The sequence below is a fragment of the Chionomys nivalis genome, chromosome 12, assembly GCF_950005125.1.
Source record: "Chionomys nivalis chromosome 12, mChiNiv1.1, whole genome shotgun sequence".
NCBI classification, from domain to species: Eukaryota; Metazoa; Chordata; class Mammalia; order Rodentia; family Cricetidae; genus Chionomys; species Chionomys nivalis.
Genome location: NC_080097.1, coordinates 72,102,910 through 72,119,112, shown reverse-complemented (window position 1 = coordinate 72,119,112; position 16,203 = coordinate 72,102,910). Strand labels below are relative to the sequence as shown.

General features: G+C 39.9%; 1 protein-coding gene across 3 annotated transcripts in view; it reads left to right on the top strand.

Moving 5' to 3' along the window:
* The first annotated feature begins 702 nt into the window (after positions 1-702).
* Positions 703-16,203, top strand: part of Nudt13 (nudix hydrolase 13) — a 36,068-nt gene continuing 20,567 nt past the window's right edge. For 2 of the 3 annotated variants that reach the window (XM_057786853.1, XM_057786855.1), the window contains exon 1: positions 703-830. The gene's annotated coding sequence lies outside the window, so the exon portion shown is untranslated. The remainder of the gene's footprint in view (positions 831-16,203) is intronic. The other variant, XM_057786854.1, reaches the window with a different exon arrangement.

Here is a 16,203-nt window from a genome sequence, read left to right as displayed (position 1 = left end):
GAGATAGATAGAGGTAAGAGTTCTCTAGTGGCTGGCCGTTTTGCTATTCTGATCCTCAGGTTGAAACCCAATGTCTGTCTCTGGGTTTTTATTATTCATGCTACAAGTATGCACCCCTGGATAACCTATAATCCTTTATGTACTGCAGACTGGCCTCAAAGTCAAAGAGCTCTGCCTCCTGGGATAAAAGGGAGGCCTGGAACTTCTAGTCTTGAAAAAAACAAAACAAAACAAACAAGTCTGGTTTTTGCTTGTGTGTGTGTGTGTGTGTGTGTGTTCATGTACATGGGCATATGTGTGTCGGTGGGGTGCATGCATGTTCAAGTGAGGGTGAAGTTGACATTGAGTGCCTTCCTCCAAGGCGCTTTCATTTGTTGAAGGAGGCACTGAACCTGGAGCTCACCAATTCAGCCAAGCAACATCTAAATAAAACCTCCATGCCAGAAGAGCTGGAACGTGCGAGAGTTATTTGGTTGTAGTGGTTTTCATTATAAGCTTTGACAACTAAGGTTAACTTTGCTATCCAAGGTCACAACTCCGTGCCTGGAAACTGAACTACAATTCCCATAATGCATCGCTAATGTCTCGGGGGATTCTGGGAAGTGTGGCAGAAGTATGTTTTGGGCCAATTAGAATTACTATCGCAGGCATAGTGATTTAATTAAGTTTCCCAAAGTGCATTTTTAGAAGGATTCTGGGAGGAGTGGCAGAAGCATTAGCTCCCCAGAGAAGCAAAAAAAAAAAAAAAAAGAAAGAAAGCATTTGAACGTTTGCCGTTCCTGAGGTTTGCAGACTGTTGGAGCATCGGAGGCACCCCGAAAGAATTCAGAGTGAGTACAGTGAAACGAAACCTGTTCTAACTGCAACCAGGACGTTGGCGCCATAATCAAAACTTAGCAGCCGCTCTCGGCTACAGCGTTTGAGTTTCAAAAGTGTTTGTTTCTAATCTCGAGAAACCAGACCTTTGCACCCAACTTTAATTGCCTCTGATTATTTTCCGAAACGTTTTTGGAGAGCTTTTTATACTTGGAACTTTTTCGATTTCTCACCTTTTCTCTTAATTTTTGAATTGGTGGTGGGATATTTTAGAAGTAAATCATAAAACTTTTTATATAATCAAGACCGAGAGAGAGAGAGAGAGAGAGAGAGAGAGAGAGAGAGAGAGGAGGGAGGGAGGGAGGGAGGGAGGGAGGGAGGGAGGGAGGGAGGGAGGGAGGGAGAGAGGGAGAGAGGGAGAGAGGGAGAGAGGGAGAGAGGGAGAGAGGGAGGGAGGGAGGGAGAGAGAGAGTTGCAGTTATTTCATAAGAATCCTGCTTTGGCATTTGTTAGTTTTAGGTAAAAACAGTTACCTTTCATCTCATCTATAATTCTGTGTACACACACAGACACACACACACAACAGGACGTTGCACTCTGTGATAAATTCCTGAGTATCCAGACTGTGATAATCTGCAGCTGGCTAAAATTAATTTAGTAACAGAAATTGGAGCAGACACCAGGCAACCCTACAGTGGGCCATACAAAGTAGGAAGTAGCCACAGCCACAACGAAGTAGCTTTTGCAGTTCCCAGAACCTATGAACCTCATCAGAGGAATTCCGGTAGCCTAGAAATAATCTCCAGCTATTAGTCTCAGGAACTACTGTTTTTGTTAAACATTCATCTTTCTTAAAAAGGAACATGTGCATGTGCTTACATTTTTAAAGGACGCTGGGTCTATAACACCCTGCTGAGGCAAAATGGTCAGTGCCCTGAGTCTCAGACCAGCCTCGGCTACAAAATGAGACCTTATCTCAAGAAGTAGTAAATGAATGAAATGTAAAATCAACAAAAATAAATAAATTTAAGTCAGGGCTGGGAAGATGGCTTGGTGGATAAAGTGCTTGCTGAGTTTGATTCCCCAGGACCCATGTAAAGCTGGGTGCAAACACACACCTGTAGTCTAAGCACACCCACGGTGAAAGGAGAGGCGGAGCAGGCTCCCTGGATGCTCACAGACGAACTAGGCTGGTGTACCTAGGGACGAACAAGGAAAACAGCCTGTCTCAAAATAAGGTGTAGGGTGAGGGACCAACAGCTGAGGTTGTCCTCCGATCTGTACGTGTGTCCTGTAGCATGTGTGTATCTACAGCCCACCCCCCACATCATATACACACAATCTGTACATGCATGTGTCCTGTGGCATGCGTGTGCCTGCAGCCCCCCACCACCACCATATACACACAAATACAAGTATAGAAAATGAACAGTTTAGTCGCATGTACCCTTCTCAACCCTCATCATCTTCTCTTTCCCCTAACCTAGCCACTGTCTATAGTTTGGTCTGCATACTTCTAGTCTGAAATATATAAATGCCTAACTATAATCTTAGCATTCGGTAGGTGGTAGTGGGAGGATGAGTGAATTTGAAGCCAGCCTGGGTTATGTGAGACCCTCTCAAATAAACAACAGTAACAAATCCACACACCTCCAGATGAGTGATGTGTCATACATTTGTAATCAGCACCGTAGAGTCAGAGGCAGGAGGACTGCCATGAGTTCAAGGCCAGCCTGGATTACATAGTGATTTCCCAGCCCACTAAAGCTAAGATCCAATGTCAAAATAACAAAACAAAACAAAACTGTAATTTATGTATACTGGAATGTTTATCTGTTCTCTTCACTGTAAATGAATTAGGCAGTGGTAACCAACCAAATATTACTGTCTCGCTGAAGATATAACAGGCAAATAAAGCTCAATATGGTGGCTTATGTGTCTTATCTCAGTACTTGGGAGACTGATACAGGGTGATTGCCTCTGGTTCGAAGCCAGCCTAGGTTATATTGTGAGTTCCAAGCCAGATTCATCAAAAGTTGATAAAAATACAGATTTCTAGTATACAATGTAATATTTCAGTATTTGCATATCCTATTAAATCAAACTAATATATCTGTCACCTCACATATCTATAGTTGTTCTTTCTGGTAAGGGCATTTAAGATCTCTTAGAGGTTTTCAAGTATCTTTCAAGTATCTATGGCAACCATCAGTACTACAGATTTGCAGAATTTACATATCCTGTCCAAGTGAAACTGTGTACTCTTTGGCCAGTATCTCCCCATTGCCTCCTAGGCGTTTCTCACATAATAAAATATTGTGAATACCACTTCCTGTTACTACACACATTGTTCTCTATTTAAAAGCTACTTATTATTCTATTTAATCATAAATTTGGGGGTTGCTGAGGATCAAACCATAGGCCTCATGTATGTTAGGTAAGTAGTCTACAATTGAGCTACATCCACAGACCATATCGTAATTTAACCTTTTTATTTTATTATTATTATTAGTGTGTGTGTGTGTGTGTGTGTGTGTGTGTGTGAGAGAGAGAGAGAGAGAGAGAGAGAGAGAGAGAGAGAGAGAGAGAGAGAGAGAAGTGTGCCTGCAGATACATAGTATACATATGAAGGCCAATGGACAACCCTGGGGAGTCAGTTTTCTCCTAGCCCCATTGGTTCCAAGAATCAGACTCAGGTGACTAGACTTGCACAGCAAGTGCTTTTAGTGGCTAAGCCATCTTACTGGGTCCCATTATCATAAGTTTAAAAGAAGTATTTATCTATTTTATGTTCATTCATAAGCAACTACATGTCCCTATACCATGTGTGTGCCTAGTGCCTGTGGAGGCCAGAAGAGGGCATTGGATTCCATGGCTCTGGAGTTACAGATAGTTGTGAGCTGCCATGTGGGCACTGGGAACTGAACAGATCCTCTGGAAGGGCAACCAGCTCCTTTAAACTCTGACTCATCCTCAGCCCGTATACTTTTTATTAACATTCTTAACCATATTCTTTCCTCCCTAGAACAGATTCTTAGACATATAATTTTTAGATCAAAGAAAGTTTATTTAACACATTAATAGTTATTCCTAAATTAACTTTGTGAGCTAATGAAGTCGACCTAAGTCACACACCTCTAGATTATTAAGATGAAGCCTTTAATGCTATTCTCACAGGCCTTTTAACCCGCATAGTACATACTGCCTTCTCTGAAGGTGATTCGTACTGTACGTTTTTTGTTTTTTAAGCCATCTTGAGTAACATCAGTACCTAATATTTTGTTAGCTCTCATTTGTTAAATATATTTTATCTCTGCCAGGGTCATAGACTGCAGCCAAAACTATTCAAGATTAGTCACCAGTGACTCACAGTTGCACAGTCATGAAGCAGGCCTGAACTCTAAACGCTTCTTGGCAGGCTAGTCTCAAAGCTTGCTTCCCTTGGGCAGGTTAAAAGGTGGTTGGTTGTCTAACTGGTCTTACTTTCTCAGTGGAATTTCTTGACATTTTTACTATTATTACTTTGATATTATGAAAGATACCCTTCACAGGAAAGACAGTACATTCTAGTACACAATTTAAAAAGAAGCTTTGGGCTGGCGGTGTAGCTCAGTGGTTGAGTGCTTGCTTAGGATGTGGATAGGTAACATTCAGATGTGTGAGACTCTGGATTCAACCCCCACAAATGCAAAAACAAACAATCAAACACAATTCTGAAAATGGATTTTTAAGAGACAGAATCTACTACAGAACATGGGAATGGACTTGGATTCCTGTGAATTTGCATAGCTGCCTATTGAAATATTTTCCTAGTGGTCTTGTTTTTAATTTTTTTTTAATCTACAGGATATTCTCCTACTTCATTCTCTAAGAGATGTTGGGTTTTTTGCTTGTTTGTTTTTCTTTTTGGTTTTTAGAGATAGGATTTCTCTGTGTAACAGTGCTGGATATCTCAGAACTCAATCTGTAGACCAGGTTAGCCTCAAATACACAGAGATCCGCCTGCCTCTGTCTCCCAAGTGCTGGGATTAAAGGTGTGTGCCACCACTGCCCAGCGCTTTTAGCTTCTTAATATGACAAAACCTTTCATTTTAAGAATTCCTTTCTGTTATTACCCACAGTTCTAGGGATTGAATCCAGGGCCTTGCACATCCAATGAAAGTGTTCTATCATAACCCCATCCCCACCCCTACCCAATATGGTCAAACTTCTTGTCTTACAAAAACCAGTCCAGTGCAAAGGGTGGTAGGTAGAGAGCTTTCCTCCACATGTGAATCAAGGATCCATCTAATGACAGCCTTTTCCGTTGGAGTTTTCCCAGAAGAGGGGAAATGAAGATGGAGAAGCCACATTCACGTCTAATGCTTCATCCTAAAAGGGACACACATTTTCACTAACACCATATTGTTAAGACCCAGGCATGACCCTACCTAGGAACAGGGAAGGGGAGAGAAATGATTAACTTTGCAACCGCCTCCCAGCAACAGCTCTAAAGTACGAAGGAGGAAACACATTGTTTATGTTAATTGGCTGATTCTCATAACTTACTAGCTTAGCAGAACAGGTTTCAATTTTGTATATTAGATAATAAGCAATGAGAATTTGAGATGCCAGCTAGTTAGTGAAAAAATGCAATGAAGGCCTGGAGTGGTGGTGTACAAAAAAAAAAAAGTACTCAGGAGGTAGAGGCAGGTGGATCTCTGTGAGTCTGAGGCCAACCAAGGCTATGTAGTGAGGCCCTATCTTAAAAACAAAACAGGGGCTGAAGAGACAGCTCAAAGGTTAAGAGCACTGGCTATACTTCTAGAGGTCCTGAGTTCAATTACCAGCAACCACATGGTGGCTCAGAGCCATCCATAATGAGATCTGATGCCCTCTTATGGCATAAAGGCATAAATGCAGGCCTATATGGAGGCAGAATGTTATATACATAATAAATAAATCTTCTTTAAAAAAAAATTTTTGAGACAGGGTTTCTCTATGTAAATAGTCCTAGCTGTCCTGGAACTAGCTCACAGAAATCCACCTGCCTCTGCCTCCCAAGTGCTGGGATTAAAGGTATGCGCCACTACCGCCTGGCCAGAAACAATTTGTTTTTGTTTGGTGTGTGTCTCTGTGTGTGTGTGTGTGTGTGTATTACTTTAAAAAATACCAATTCAAATTCCCACTCCCTCCCCTCCTCCCATAACCTCCACATACCCTCCTACCCCACCCCCTCTAATCCTAAGAGAGGGTAAGGCACTTTGCCTTCTGGAAAGTCCAAGGCCCTCCCTACTACATCTAGGCTAAGCAAGGTATACCTCCAAAGAGAATAGGAGCCCAAAAACCCAGTACATGTAGGAGAGACAAATCCCTGTGCCCCTCAGTCTGCCCCAACTGTCAACCACATTCAGAGGGATGAGCGCCCATTAGCTCAGGCAAACTGTCTCCTTGGATGAACCCCTCATGGTCTTGACTTCCTTGCTCATACTCTCACTCCTTCAACTCTTCAAATGGACCTCGGGAGCTCAGTCCAGTGCTCTGATGGGGGTCTCTGCCTCTGTTTCCATTGTTGTTGGACAAAAATTCTATGGTGATATTTAAGATAGTCATCAGTCTGACTACAGGAAAAAGCCAATTTGGGCCCCCTCTCCTCTATTGCTTAGGTTCTTAGCTGGGGTCATCCATATGGATTCCTGGAAATTTTTCTAGAGCCAGGTTTCTTGCTAACCCCATAATGGCTGCCTTAATCATGATATCTCTTTCCTTGCTCTCATATCTGTCCTTCCTCCATCTTGAGTATCCCATTCCCTCAAGTTCTCCTCAACCCTCCCCTTCTCTCCTTCCTTCTACCGCCCCCGCCCCCATGTTCCCAATTTTGTCAAATGATCTTGTATGTTTCCAATTTCCAGGTGGGTCTATATATGTTTTTCTTTGGGTTCACCTTATTACTTAGCTTCTCTGGGATCATGAACTACAGGCTCAATGTCCTTTGTTTATGGCTAGTATCCACTTATGAGTGAGTATGTACCATACTAATTTTTTGGGGTCTGGGTTATCTCACTCAGGATAGTGTTTTCTAATTCCATCCATTTGCATGCAAAATTTAAGATGTCATTGTTTTTTACTGCTGAGTAGTACTCTAATGTGTAAATGTGCCACACTTTCTTTATCCATTCTTCAGTTGAGGGGCATCTAGGTTGTTTCCAGGTTCTGGCTGTACAAATAATGCTGCTATGAACATAGTTGAACAAATGCTTTTGTAGTATGATTGAGCATATTTTGGGTATATTCCCAAGAGTGGTATTGCTGGATCCTGAGGTAGGATGGTTTCCAATTTTCTGAGAAACTGCCATACTGATTTCCAAAGTGGTTGTACAAATTTGTATTCCCACCAGTAATGGATGAGTGTTCCCCTTACTCCACATCCTCCGCAGCATAAGCTATCATTAGTGTTTTTGATCTCAGCCATTCTGACAAGTGTAAGATGGTATCTCAGAGTTGTTTTGATTTGCATTAACTAAGGAAGTTGAACATTTCCTTAAGTATCTTTTGGCCATTTGAAATTCTTCTGTTGAGAATTCTCTGTTTAGTTCAGTACCCCATTTTTTAATTGGGTTATTTAGAATTTTAATGTCTAATTTCTTGAGTTCTTTATATATTTTGGAGAGAGATCAGTCCTTTGTCTGATGTGGGGTTGGTGAAGATCTTTTCCCATTCAATAGGCTGCCTTTTTGTCTTATTGACAGTGTCCTTTGCTTTACAGAAGCTTCTCAGTTTCAGGAGGTCCCATTTATTTATTGTTGCTCCCAGTGTCTGTGTTACTAGGGTTATATTTAGGAAGTAGTCTCCTGTGCCCATGCGTTGAAGGCTACTTTCCGCTTTCTCTTCTATCATGTTCAGTGTGGTTAGATTTATATTGAGGTCTTTAATCCATTTGGACTTGAGTTTTGTGCATGGCGATAGATAATGGATCTATTTTCATTCTTCTACAGGTTGACATCCAGTTATTCCAGCACCATTTGTTGAAGATGCTTTCTTTTTTTCCATTGTATAATTGTAGCTTCTTTGTCAAAAATTAGGTGTTCATAGGTGTGTGGATTAATATCCAGGTCTTCAATCCAATTCCATTGGTCAACGTCTCTGTTTTTATGCCAATACCAAACTGTTTTCATTATTGTAGTTCTGTAATAGAGCTTGATGTCAGGGGTGGTAATGCCTCTGGAAGTTCCTTTATTGTATAGGATTTTTTGGCTCTCCTGGGTTTTTTGTTTTTCCATATGAAGTTGATTATTGTTCTTTCAAGGTCTGTGAAGAATTGTGTTGGGATTTTGATGGGGATTTCATTGAATCTATAAATTGCTTTTGGTAGGATTGCCATTTTTACTATGTTGATCCTTCCTATCCATGAGCATGGGAGATCCTTTCGTTTTCTGGTGTCCTCTTCAATTTTTTTCTTCAAAGACTTAAAGTTTTTGTCAAATAGGTCTTTCATTTCCATGGTTAGTGTTACCCCAAGATATTTTATGTTATTTGTGGCTATTGTGAAAGGTGATGTTTCTCTGATTTTCCTCTCAGCTTCTTTATCATTTGTGTATAGGAGGGCTACTGATTTTTTTGAGTTGATCTTGTATCCTGCCACATCACTGAAGGTATTTATCATGTAGGAGTTCTCTGGTAGAGTTTTGGGGGCCACTTATGTACACTATCATATCATCTGCAAATAACGAAAGTTTGACTTCTTTTCAATTTGAATCCCCTTAATCTCCTTATGTTGTCTTATTGCTATTGCTAAAACTTCAAGCACTATGTTGAAGAGATAAAAAGAGAGTGGACAGCCTTGTCTTGTTCCTGATTTTAGTGGAATTGCTTTGAGTTTTTCTCCATTTAATTTGATGTTAGCTGTTGGCTTGCTGTATGTTGCATTTATTATATTTAGATATGATCCTTGTATCACTAATCTCTCTAAGACCTTTATCATAAAGGGGTGTTGGATTTTGTCAAATGCTTTTTCAGCATCTAATGAAATGATCATACTTTTTTTTCTTTCAGTTTATTTATATGATAGATTACATTGATAGATTTTTATATGTTGAACCAGCCCTGCATCTCTGGGATGAAGCCTACTTGATCATGATGGATGATTTTTTTATGTGTTCTTGGAATCAGTTTGCCAGTATTTTATTGAGAATTTTTGCATCCATGTTCATGAGTGAGATTGCTCTGTGATTCTCTTTCTTAGTTGAGTCTTTGTGAGGTTTTGGTATCAGGGTAACTATAGCCCCATAAAAAGAGTTTGTCAATGTCCTTTCTGTTTTTATCATGTGGAACACTTTGAGGAGTATAGGTATTAGCTCTTCTTGGAAGTTCTGGTAGAATTCTGCACTAAAACCATCCAGCCCTGGGCTTGTTTTGCGTGGGAGGTTTTTGATGACAGCTTCTATTTCCTCACAGCTTATAGGTCTATTTAAATTGCTCATCTGGTCTTGATTTAATTTTGGTATATGGTATCAATCTAAAAAATTGTCCATTTCTTTTACATTTTCCAGTTTTGTGGAGTGCAGGTTTTTGTAGTAAGACCTAATGATTCTCTGAATTTTCTCAGTGTGTTTTGTTATGTCCCCCTTTTCATTTCTGATTTTGTTAATTTGGATGTTCTCTCTGCCTTTTGATTAGTTTGAATAACGGTTTGTCAATCTTGTTGATTTTCTCAAAGAACCAGCTCTTTGTTTCATTGCTTCTTTGTATTGTTTTCTGTGTTTCTGTTTTGTTGATTTCAGCCCTCAATTTGATTATTTCCTGTCTTCTAGGCCTCCTGGCTGAGTCTGCTTCTTTTTTCTAGAGCTTTCAGGTGTGCTGTTAAGTCACTAATGTGAGCTTTCTCCATTTTCCTTATGTGGGCACTTAGTGCTATGCACTTTCCTCTTAGCAGTGCTTTCATAGTGTCCCATAGGTTTGGATATGTTGTTCCTTCATTTTCATTGAATTTAAGGAAGAATTTAATTTATTTATTTCTTCCTTGACCTAGGGGTGGTTCAGTAATTCACTGTTCAATTTCCATGAGTTTGTAGGCTTTCTGAGAGCTGTATTGTTGTTAAATTCTAACTTCAATCCATAGTGATCTGATAAGACACAGGGGGTTACTCCAATTTTTTTGTATCTGTAGAGGTTTGCTTTGTTACCGAGTATGTGATCAATTTTAGAGAAAGTTCCATGAGGTGCTGAGAAGAAGGTATATTCTTTTGTGTTTGGGTGGAATGTTCTATACATGTCAGTTAAGTCTATTTGATTCATTACATCTGTTAGTTCTCTTATCTCTCTATTAAGTTTCTGCCTGATTGACCTGTCCATTGGTGAGAGAGGAGTGTTGAAGTCTCCTACTATTAGTATGTGGGGTTTGATGTGCAATTTATGTTTTAGTAATGTTTCTTTTACATATGTGGGTACTCTTATATTAGGGACATAGATATTCAGGATTGAGACTTCATCTTGGTGAATTGTTCCTGTTATTTGTATAAAGCATCCTTCTCCATTAGATATTAGGATAGCCACACCCACTTGTGTCTTAGGTCCGTTTGATTGGAAAACCTTTTCCCAACCCTCTACTCTGAGGTAGTGTCTGTCTTTGAGGTTGAGGTGTGTTTCCTGTAAACAGCAGAATGTTGGATCCTGTTTTTGTATCCATTCTCTTAGCCTATGTCTTTTTATAGGTGAATTGAGTCCGTTGATATTAAGTGATATTAATGACCAGTGGTTGTTAACTCTGGTTCTTTTTTGGTAGTAGTGTTTGTGTGTTTCCCTTCTTTGGGTTATGCTGGAGGGAGATTATCAGGTGTTTGGTTTTTTGTGGGCATAGTTAGCTTCCTTGAGTTGAGGTTTTCCTTCTAGTACTTTCTGTAAGGCTGGGTTTGTGGATACATATTGTTTAAATCTGTTTTTGTCATGTTATATCTTGTTTTCTCCATCGATGGTGAATGAAAGCTTTGCTGGATATAGTAGTCTTTGCTTGCATTCATGATCTCTTAGTGTCTGCAGCACATCTATCCAGGACCTTCTGGCTTTCTTGGTTTCCATTGAGAAGTCAGGTATAATTCTGATAGGTTTACCTTTATATGTTACTTGACCTTTTTCCTTTGCAACTCTTAATATTCTTTATTCTTTATGTTTTGTGTTTTGATTATTATATGGCGAGGGGATTTTTTTTTTATCCAGTCTATTTGTTGTTCTGTAAGCTTCTTGTACCTTCATTGGCATATCCTTCTTTAGGTTGGGAAAGTTTTCTTCTGTAGTTTTGTTGAATATATTTTCTGGGCCTTTGAGCTGTAATTCTTCTCCTTCTTCTACTCCTATTATTCTAGGTTTGGTCTTTTCATGGTGTCTCAGATTTCCTGAACGTTTTGTGTGAGCCGGGTGGTGGTGGCGCACGCCTTTAATCCCAGCACTTGGGAGGCAGAGGCAGGTGAATCTCTGTGAGTTCGAGACCAGCCTGGTCTACAAGAGCTAGTTCCAGGACAGGCTCCAAAGCCACAGAGAAACCCTGTCTCGAAAAACCAAAAAAAAAAAAAAAAAAAAAAAAAAGAATTTGTTCAATTTAATGTTTCTTTGACCAATGAGTCTATTTCCTCTATAGTATCTTCAGCACCTGAGATTCTATCTTCTATCTCTTGTATCTGTTGGTTATACTTGTCTCTGTAGTTCCTGTTCATTTACCCAGATTTTCCATATTCAGAATTTCCTCGGTTTGTGTTTTCTCTATTACCTCTATTTCAGTCTTCAAGTCTTGAACTGTTTCCTTTCACTTGTTTGATTGTTTTCTCTTAGTTTTCTCGGGCTTCTTTGAGGGATTTATTAATTTCTTCCAATTTTTTGTTTGTCTTCTCTTCCATTTCTTTAAAGAAGTTTTTCACTTCTTCTTTAAAGGTCTCCAACATTTTCATAAAGTTACATTTAAAGTTGTTTTCTTTTACTTCTTCTTGGTTAGGATGATCAAGTCTTCCTGTTGTGTGTCCGCTCAGTTCTGGTGTTACCATGTTGCTTTTTAGGATGTTGGAGGAATTCTTGCATTGGGACCTACCCATCTCTTTCTTCAATGAGGTTGGCAGTGTCTTGGCATCTTGGTCCAATCCTTGCTGTGGCTGTCTCTTAGGTCCCCTCAGTATTGGAGCAAGCTGTGTTTCAGGGTTCCCTGGAGCTCTTAGGTCCCCTCAGTATGGAGCACGCTGTGTTTGAGGGTTCCACAGAGCACTAGGAGCAATTTGTAATTCCAGATTGTAGAGGGCCCATAGATTGAATTTCCTTGTAGAGGGCTCTTAGATCTGTCACCATTCTTCATTTCCCAGATTTCCTTTTTTTTTGTTTTTGTTTTTGTTTTTGTTTTTTGGTTTTTCGAGACAGGGTTTCTCTGTAGCTTTTGGTGCCACTCCCGGAACTAGCTCTTGTAGACCAGGCTGGCCTCGAACTCCCAGAGATCCGCCTGCCTCTGCCTCCCGAGTGCTGGGATTAAAGGCGTGCGCCACCACCGCCCGGCCCAGATTTCCTTTTAACAACAAATACATGAAATTCCAAGGGCTGGTTGATTCTTCAATAAGGTGAGCATTTACTTGCTCCTGTATCAGCTGTTCTAAAGCCTGCAGTTTTTCTTCTGTTAAAGGCCATTGTTTAACTCTTATTGGTTTCTCAGTTAACCAATTTAAATGTAGGGCCTTTGGTACCTATAAAAATGTGCTAGTTACTTTATGTTCTTTTTTTAATTTTTTTGTTGATTTTTATTGAGTTCTACATTTTTCTCTAATCCCCTCCCTGCCTCTCCCGTCCCCTCTTCAACCCTTCCCCAAAGTCCCCAGGCTCCCAATTTACTCAGTAGATCTTGTCTTTTTCTACTTTCTACTTCCCATGTAGATTAGATCTATGTAAATCTCTCTTAGTGTCCTCATTGTTGTCTAAGTTCTCTGGGATTGTGGTTTATAGGCTGGTTTTCTTTGCTTTATGTTTAAAAACCACCTATGAATGAGTACATGTGATAATTATCTTTCTGTGTCTGGGTTACCTCACTCAAAATAATGTTTTCTAGCTCCATCCATTTTCCTGCAAAATTCAAGATGTCGTTATTTTTTTCTGCTGTGTTGTACTCCATTGTGTAAATGTACCACATTTTCCTTATCCAGTCTTCGATCGAGGGGCATTTAGGTTGTTTTCAGGATCTGGCTATGACAAATAAAGCTGCTATGAACATAGTTGAACACATGTCCTTGTGGCATGATTGAGCATCCTTTGAATATATACCCAACCACTTATTAAATATGCTTTCTCTTTTCCATTTGATATTTTTTGCTTCTTTGTCAAAAATCAGGTTTTGAAGATGTGTGGATTGATATCCGGGTCTTCTATTCAGTTCCATTGGTCCTCCTGTTTGTTCTTATACCAATACCAGGCTGTTTTCAGTACTGTAGCTCTGTAGTAGAGTTTGAAGTCAGGGATTGTAATGCCTCCAGAAGTTCTTTTATTGTGCAGGATTGTTTTGGCTATCCTGGGTTTTTTGCTTTTTTATATGAAATTGAGTACCGTTCTTTCGAGGTCTTTGAAGAATTTTTCTGGGTACTTTGTTCTTGTACAGCCTGAATGGCTGGTGCTTTGTGTATAGTACCTTATAATATCCTTGTTTCTGGGACTCAGAAATGTTAATCTGGGTATTCCATTACTGCAGCAGGTCTCAACCCCATAAATTAACTGCGATATTAGCTACATATGTCCTCAGCCTTCCTCTCTGTCCTTCTGGCCCTATGCATTCAACCCATCTCATGCTTTGTTTCACTTGAGACAGGGTTCCGATTCCTAGGAATTGAACATCTGCCTCTTGAAGAGGCCAATTTTGATGCCAAGATTCTGGAGTAATGACAGACATAGCCAAACCTGTGTCCAGTAATCCATCCGTTACAATGCCATTTATATGCACTCTTAGCTTTGGTCTTTGATCATTTATAGAAGTCTGCCAGAATATACGTTTCCTATTTCCTATTGGAATTTTTGATTCATCCTCCATGTTTATTCCATCATCTAGAACAATATTCTTTTTCTTTTTCTTTCTTTCTTTCTTTTTTTTTTTTTTTTTTTTTCAGCAGGCACTGGATTTTTTGATTTTCCTGGTGAGACATGTCCTCTACAGTAACGGGAAATGACTGGACCACTTCTGACTTGGGGGCCTGTGAGAGGCCTCCCAGGGAGTTTCCGATGGTATTGGGTTGCCTTGTCTGTCTTTTATTGATCTACCTTCATTGGTTCAAGTCAGCCTTTGCCGCATCTCCTACATATTCCAGAAGGTTGAGGCCACCTATTCTTGCCATTCCCAAAGGAGGCATTATTCCTAGGATTACCTACAGTTCTTTCTCAGATGTCCTATTCTACCACAATTAAAACATTTGTCATTTTGATATCTCCTCATACCAATGGAATTGTTTCTCCTTACCCAAGCCTTAGTACTATAGTCAAATGTCTCAACATTCATTGTATGCAAGATCCATTCATCTATTGGTGATGATCTGTCCTTTAAAGGCCCAAGTATCTTTTTGCATTCTAAGTTGGAATTTTCAAAAACTGTTCAATAAGTACTCATCTAGCTTCTGGGCCTGTTACTCCTATTTGTACAGCCTTAGTTAATCTTTGTAAAAAGTCACTAAAGGGTTCTCTCTGGCCCTGTTTAACCCTGTTATATGATTCCGTTCCTTTTCTGGTTCCTGAATTCTGTCCCAAGCATTTAAAGCTACTGTGCTGTGTTCATCGTAGAGAGCCTGGTCCTAAGAATTGGAGTAATAGCCCTCACCAAGAATTTGATCTTGGGAGGTCTCAAGTCCTTTTGTTTTTCCCTGTTGTTCTAAAATTTTTGCCTCTTCTCGCCAATAGCATTTCCATAGTAGCTGGGGTCCAACTTCTAGGACCACTGAGACTAACTGAAGTCAATTGTGTGGGGTAGCCTTATTGCTTGAAGCCCACATTTTTACCATTTCCCTAACAACTGGTGAGTGCAAGCCATAAGATACTGTTCTTTGCTTAATTTTCTTTAGCTCGCTCATACCTATAAGTTTCCATTTATATTCTTTGACTACCTTAGGTTATTTTGTACCTGTTGGCTTCTCAGAGGAGATTGCTGTTAAAACTCTGGGTAAGTCATTCCTGACTTTAACCTGTACTGGCAAGGCAGGTTCTTGTACCTTCTCTCCCTGCTCATCAGTTCTAATAATTTCCTCAATCTTTGCGAATCTTTTTACCGTTGCCTTTTGTAAAGTCTGAATCTCCAGTCCTGTGTGCTGTTCTAGTGCCCTCATTGATTCATTCAGCTTCTGGTTGTTATTCTTCACACAGGATTCCAAGGTATGAAATTTGTCCAGTAAAGACAATGTCTCATCTTTGGACATTATTTGGATAGCATGCATATTGCCTTCCTACAGAAATACCTTGTCCATTAACCTATGATAACTTTTCAACAGATTCTGATTGTTAAATTTAACAGTATGAATTCTTTCAGATAATTGCTCCCTTCGAACTCGATTGAATTTTGTCTGTCAAATTAATGTTATCCTTTTCAATAAATGTTAATTTTTTCAGCTAGCTGTTCATTATTAGTCTGTAAATCTGTATCATTTCTAAAAGTATCTCATTCTTGGCTCTGTTATCAAACCATTTTCTTAAAGATATAATATGAAAATCAAAGCTAATTTCCAAAGTCAAATAAATGGATGTATAAGGAAAATCACATAAGTCTTGCAGAATACCATCCATAACATAAGCAAAATGGTTATTAAATTCATGAATGGTAATATAGTCAGTCATCATATACCTTTCAAATTTCGATTTCCTTACCTGCCCTAGGCGATTACAGTGAATTGGAGTAGGTGTAATAATCTTTATTTGCCAGCAGGTGTCACAGTTGTAGCCGCATGGCAGAGGGCAATGGAGGAGAGATGTAAGCAGCCCAGGCTCCTGCCAGTTTCTTTGCATAGCATCCTGCACTGGTTCCACACGCACTGTTGCCTACTTAGATACTGATAAATATGCCTTGTTTAACAAAATGAAAGCACTTATTAAGGACAATTAAAGTGATTCCATACACGGAGAGAGTTGGTGGCTGGAATAAGAAGGACACCCAAAGCTTCCCCTCAATCGCGAGTCCCTTCAACATTGGGCTATGGCGGCGAAAGTCAGGTTCCTAAGTAGCAGCAGGTGAGCCACGGGCAGGCTAGAAACATGCCCAGATGGCAAACTAGGAGCATGGTGGTGGGTGGGTGGGGTCCCAGTAAGTGTGAACTCAGCCCCACATTGGGTATCCAGATGAAGCAGAACGTGTCAGATGGGAGGGGAACGTGAATAAAGGAATCCCATGCTAGCTCGGAATAGAGTATTCTAAGGTTTTTCTTT